The sequence below is a fragment of the Octodon degus genome, unplaced genomic scaffold (genome assembly GCF_000260255.1).
Source record: "Octodon degus isolate 3935 unplaced genomic scaffold, OctDeg1.0 scaffold00082, whole genome shotgun sequence".
NCBI classification, from domain to species: Eukaryota; Metazoa; Chordata; class Mammalia; order Rodentia; family Octodontidae; genus Octodon; species Octodon degus.
Window position 1 is genome coordinate 11,954,169 of NW_004524658.1, and position 6,693 is coordinate 11,960,861.

The following is a 6,693-nucleotide window of genomic DNA, read 5'->3' on the forward strand; positions in this document are numbered from 1 at the left end:
GAGAGAGAGAGAGAGAGAGAGAGAGAGAGAGAGAAAGAAAGAAAGAAAGAAAGAAAGAAAGAAAGAAAGAAAGAAAGAAAGAAAGAAAGGATCTATTTGGCATTTAAGAGTGTCCCACTTTGGCTTAAATGATATCAGTATCTCTCAGTTCTCCCCCTGTGTACACCTAATGTTCCAGGAGGATGAATTACTGGAGAATTCTCCTGCTCTCATATGTGGGTCTTGTCTTGTTTGAATTTTGCGTGTGCTGCTTCTACTTCCAAGAAAATTCCTTGCTGTGTTGTAGCTGCTTAAATGACTGCTGCTGGAATTTGGAAACTTAGCTCAGATGCCAGTGCCTCTCACAGATCTATCCTAATTTCTCATCACCTTCCCAGCAAGGAAATTTTTTTCTCTCCTCCATCGTAGTACTTATACTATTTCTTATCTTTCACTTCAGCTTACGTGCTAACGGAGGAACTTTACCTTTCACTTCTACAACTCCATCATTTACTGTGGTTCTTGGCTTGCACTGAAACTGGCATAAACTTTGAATGTTGAAAACCACGGCCTGTGAAGGCCTCATCACATGTGGTCAACAAAGTCTATGCATTTTTGTTTTCTGTGAGGTAGGGACCAGCAGCATCTTCCAGGTTCTTACTGTTCCATTCAATGAATCCATCAAAATAGTTGGTAAATGTGAAAGATTATTGTTCATTTTAGGACAGAAATAAGAAAGGAAGGGCCAAAAAAGTGCTTATGGAGAAAAGGGTGCTTTGAAGGAAAAAAGAGAAGATCCATCCTGCAAGAACAGCAGGGCTGTGAGGTAAGGTCGGTTGGGGCTCTCTCTTTATACCTTCCTTGATAGTGGAGATCCCACTTTATCTAATGCTATCCCCAGCATCACAAACCAATTTATCTCGTGCTAGGAGATTGCTATCAGATGCTACGTTCTTCTTGTTCTTGTGCCGGAAAGTTGGTGTCAGCAGCCGGGGTTGGCGTGTCTTCACGCCAGGAGAAGGGACCTGAGTGCGGCTTCAGCTTCATCTCCTCTGGGGCTCAGGAGCTGCTACTCTGCAGCTGCGGTTAACAGGTCTCTGCAGTTAGTAGGTCAGGGCCAGTGGCTCGTCACCTCGCCGTGCCCTAGCCAGCTCTGTCACTGTGCGGGTTTGGCTGTTTTCAGCTGGCAAGGGCAATGACTACATTATGTCACTGGGTAAACCTACTCAGTTGGACATTTTTGATTGTAATCGTAGGAGCTTTGAAGTGGACGTTAAATCTCAGATCCAGTTACCTATAGCAGTACCAAACTGTTTTAACAGACAACAATGCAGACACAAAAATTCACCCTATAGGGCCAATGAAAGATTTTTAAAAACAAGGGCAAAAGTTACCAGCATGCCATGCTGGCCCTTCGACCCCCACTCCCACCCCCATGCGCACTAAAACAGCGATTGAGACTGGGTGTGGTGGTGCATGCCTGTAATCCCAGCACTTGGAAGACTGAACACAGGAAAGATCGCTATGAGTCCAATCTGTGTAGTGAGATCCTGTAGACCCTGTCCTAAATAAATAAATAAATAAATTTCCTGATAAATTGCAGCAAGGTTTCCACACAGGGGTAATGTTGTCCATTAAATTGACCTTATTTATCATCGGCAAACAAAAGGGTTAATATCTTTTTTTTTTCTTGCCCTTATGCTTGCCAAGGAAGCTCTTATTCCACTGAGCCATCATCCCGGCCCCTTTTTTTTTTTTTTTTTTTTTTTTTGTGGCACTGGGGATTGAACTCAGGCCCTTGTGCTTCCCAGGGAATCGCTTATTCCACTGAGCCATCTCCCCAGCCCCATAAACAAAGGGTTAAATCCTGCATTTTCTTTTGAAATATTTGGCTGACACAGTTCTTGAATTCCCTGTACCTGACTCATAATCTAGGAAAACTTTTCAAAATTTATGCCCTGTCACTCACTAACTTTTATATCCTAGTAAGGCTGGTTTCCTTACTATTTCCTAAGTACCTTATAATTAGTGTAAGTTTCATGCCCTTACTTATAATGCTCCAATTTGGAATACTCTTATCTCTTTCATCTAATCAGCTCTATCTGTACCTTATGCTCAGTCTAAATCCTGTCATTTTCAAAGAAATTTCTCCTAACTATGAGAATTGTGCCTTTTAGGGTTGCAGAGCAACATGAACATATTTAACATCGATGGATTATATACTATTTTCAAATCATTCTGGAACAGTATGACACCCCCACACACACTTGTTTCCATGAAGTACTAAAACCAGGGCTGAATTTGGCTCTGCTAAAAGGTTTCTTTTTGTTTTTTCATAAAAGTTTTGCTCATTCTGATTTTGTTTGTGTATAAGTAACTCCTGTGAGGCTTGATCAATTTATACTTACTCCATGTCTCTTAAGCTAGAAATTGTTTTTCACTATATACATCCTTTTAGATATTACTAATGTTCATATTTTGAAAAAAACTATCTAGTATTATCTTGAAGTTCATAATTGAGAAGACAGGGCCAGTGCTATCGCTCAGCAACACAGCACCTGCTTGGCAAACACAAGGTCCTGATTTCAATTCCTAGTACCAAAAAAAAAAGGCACTTCAAAATTAAGAAGACATTGCCCACTGAAATTCTAATATTTGCCTAAATATACATATTAACTGACAAATTTATAAATGAGTAGAAAGCTAGTGCTATAGGAGCTGTTAATGTGCTCTACTTTTACACTAATTTCAGATAGAAATACAATCTAGCAGATACAGTTACTATACCTAGTTTTACTTAATCTCCCTTTATATATGGGAGAAAAAAGCCAAAATATTAATGTGGAAAGTGATGGGTGTTTTACTCTGACCCGCAGCGTGATGTGAACTGCACTGTGTACTGGCTGTCTGAGCACTGGCCAGGCTTATTCAGCTATTGTAGTCACCTCTTCATCCCCTGTCATACAAGACTCTTTTCCTTTAATTTCTTGTCTAAAGTGAATAAACCCAGGTTTTATGGTTCTTAAATAGATAATTGTACCTCTTGTGATTTTCAACAACATTTGTGTCCACAGTATTCACATGGTTTCTGTTCTACTCTGACTCCAGTAATCCTTCATCCCTATCAGGATCTTCAGCCCCTCGTATCTCTTCATTGCCCTACATCACTCACAGCTTCCGTCTGTACCCAGGTGAGAGAGCTCCACAGTCAGTCCCCACGAGTATGTTCTCAACTCTTCCATATAAGACTCGCTTAGCAGCATCCCAGTCCAGGCAGAGTTCCAACCCTCTGCTTATGGTGTGGCTGTACTCATTGCTGAACATGACTGGAGAAAATGTCCTCATGCTGACAGGTCTCATTTAGAATAAACTCGAGAGGGTTCTTATTGCTGTCTGACAATCTCAGTCATTCTCTCCCTCTCTCCATCTCTTCTTTTTTCTCTCCCTCTTTCTCCCTCTCTCCGTAGAGTCTTACTGTTTAGTCCAGACCGACATGGGACCTGTCATGTGCCCTCAGGCTGCCCTCAAACTAGTAATCCTCCAGCCTTAGCCTCCCAAATGCTAGAATTAAGGCGTGTGCCACCATGCCCTGCTTTTTCTGGTAATCTTTTTCTATTTTCCATTCTCCTAGACAATTATAGCATGCAGTCCTGGGAGTGTCTATTGCTTTGCCCTTCAGATATTTTGTCTGACTTGTACACAACTTTAGGGCAGGAGTCTATTTCACATCTGCAGTAATGCTGGGCACATGAGATGAGCGGCACCCATGTAAGTGGGCCAAGGCCCTTGAATAACTTCCCTACCTCGTCCTGACAACATAGTGAGGACTTCCAGGAGCCTGGGAAGCGCAGCCATTTTTAGGAGGCCCCAAGCCACTTGGCCATTTAATGTTTCCCCTTACAATGGGGATGGCAAGAGACACAAATGTGTCTTACATTCAGAGGGAGTAGCCAATCAAGGAAATATAAAGATAATTTTTAAGAAAACCACCTCTAGAATTAAACTTCATGAGTTTTTCAGTTAGCACGTTAGCTTCAGGTGCAAGGGCAAGCAGAAACACTAAAACAACACCCAGGGTTTGGAAGCAGATTGATTTACATCTATGGGCACTGATTGAGATCATTCCCAGAGTATCAGGCCTTGAGATCTCTGGTGGGCCAGGGCTATGTGAGATGAGCAGGCAGGAAGTACAGACATGGAATGCTTTGTCAAGCATTACTGGTTTCTACAACGTGCACTACGGTGAGCAGCCATTTCTAAGAGATCAGAAGCAACTGGAACTATTCCTCAGGCAACTAACAAACTGAAGTCTACTGGCTGGGGGACGGGGTGGTGGCATTTTCTGTTACACTGGTTCGAGTGATAATTAAGTTTGTTGAAATTAATGGAATTCTGAAAATCAAAATAGGCAGTTGGCCTTACTCTGGCAGAGGAAGAAATTGATAGAATAACTTACTTTACATTTATGTGATCTGTAGTTCCTGCATAAATACAACTTCTAGGGAGGAGAAAAGCTTCTAAAATTTCTTCTCAAAACCTCAGACAGCCAGGCATGGTGGTAAACACCTGTAATCCCAGCCAACCTAGGTTACATAATGAGTTTAATGCCACTATGAGTTACAAAGACAAACTCTGTCCAAATAAATAAATAAATAAATAAATAAATAAATAAATGCACAACTCAGAAGGTGTTACAGCTAGCAACCTGAGCCAAGAAGTGTTTTATAGTGTTTAAGTTCAGGGTTTAGGGCCGGGGGAGATGGCTCAGTAGGATAAGTGCTTGCCTGGAAAGTGCAAGGGTCTGAGTTCAATCCCTGATTCCACCAAAAAAAAAAAAAAGATGTGTGATAAGTTCAGGGTTTGATAATCATCTCTGTTCATCTGACATGTTCCACTCTTTTAAAAATATGTTTATTTTATTGTTTTAAGTATTTGGTACAGGGTCTCACTCTGCAATTTGGACTCATAGTGATCCTTCTGTTTTCAGCCTCCCCAGTGCTGGATTACAGGCATGTACCACCACACCTGGTCTTGGTGGCTGACTTAGTATGTCTGGGGGTGGGGCCAGCATGTGACATGTATTCTTAACACCCATCAGTCACTTGGTTTTCATGCTAGGTATGAATGAGGCCAGGAGCTAAATATGAAACAGTGTCATGTCTTCAGAAGGTTTGGAGTCTGGGCCAGGGAGATAGCTCAGTGGTATAAGTGCCTGCCTGGCAAATGTAAGGTCCTGAGTTCAATCCCTGGGTACCAAACAAATTGAAAGCGAGCAAGCTTGGAGTCAGGCTAGGTAAGAATGTCAGAGACACACATCTAAGGTTGGTGGAAAGTGTTAGCGGTGGGAAGTGAAAAAAGTACTCAAAGAAGAAAGTGTAGTACAGACTACTACAAAGTAATCAGGATGGTTGGCTTCATTGGCTGATTGGTTCTTTAACTTCTCTGTGTTCTTTAATTTTTGCAGGGAATCCTTAAGGTAACATGTGTGAGTGCCTAATAGTGTGAGAACACAGGTTTATACACAGAGCCTAGTCTAGGATTCTGCCTCATGTATCTGTTTAAAAGTCTTCCTGTGAATGTCTACAAAATTTAATCTAAGTGTTTGATCTAGCAATCTAATCTTCTGGTTAGCATTTGTTAAGATAGCTTTCCTTTAAAAAATAACACAGGATGTTAAGGGTCCATCAATTTTATGTGTATATAATTTTTCAAAACAATTTTTCCTCAATCCCGAACACATATCCCAATGCTGGACTATCCCATACGTGTCCCAGGGATGTCAGGTGATGATAACATTGTTTTGCATTGAAGGGCAAGCTTCATTTGTTTTGATAAGAAAATATATGGAGATGTTTGAGGAAGATGAAGGAAAGAAAAGAGCTGGAGCATTCACCCAAGGACACACCGATACATGATAAAGTGCCAAACTCCCTGCTCTTGAGGAAAGTGGGGGAACAAGTTGTAGCTCAGAAGATAACCCAAACTTGAAGATAGACTCTAAATCATTCATTTTCTTTTATTCAGTCTCTGACTCTCTGGTCTCTTAATGTTTAAATGTTATGTTTGTTTGGGCAGAGAGAGAAGGAAAATGACATCAATAATTAAAAATGAACAGTAGGGAGAGGCAGTAATGAGACAAATTGTCCTCAGCACTTAACAGCATTCTTACAAAAACATGCCTGGGCTGCAGCTTCTGAGCCACATCTCTTATTTCAGGAGGTGCACCTCCCTGTCCTCCTACTAACAATTTGCCAGACTCTGATATAACCCAGTCCACACTAGATTTTATGAGATTTCTTTAAAAGTTTTTCCTTCTGTTTTAGTCAAAGCTTTCCTAGATTATGATGCTTAGTATGAAAATAGCCAGTACCCAATTAACGTGATATTTGGCAGGAATTTTGAGATATGTATCCAGTTTAAATTAATTGGGGACAGTTAATTGTCACTTGAAATCAGTTGTCAAAGTTTAGTCCCAGCTGTTACAAGTCCTAGTTTACACCATATGCAGTTAATAATAATAATAATGATAATAATGATATAAACTGATGTTTACTGGGCTCTTACTATGTGCTATTCACTTGCTAAACAGTCTCATTTATTTTACCACTAATGTGAGTAAATGTAGCCTTCAACTATAATGGAGTTGAGCCTTTATTGTATCAGCTAATCAAGCAGTTAAGTGAAAATATTCAAGAAAAGGATTAACTCAATATA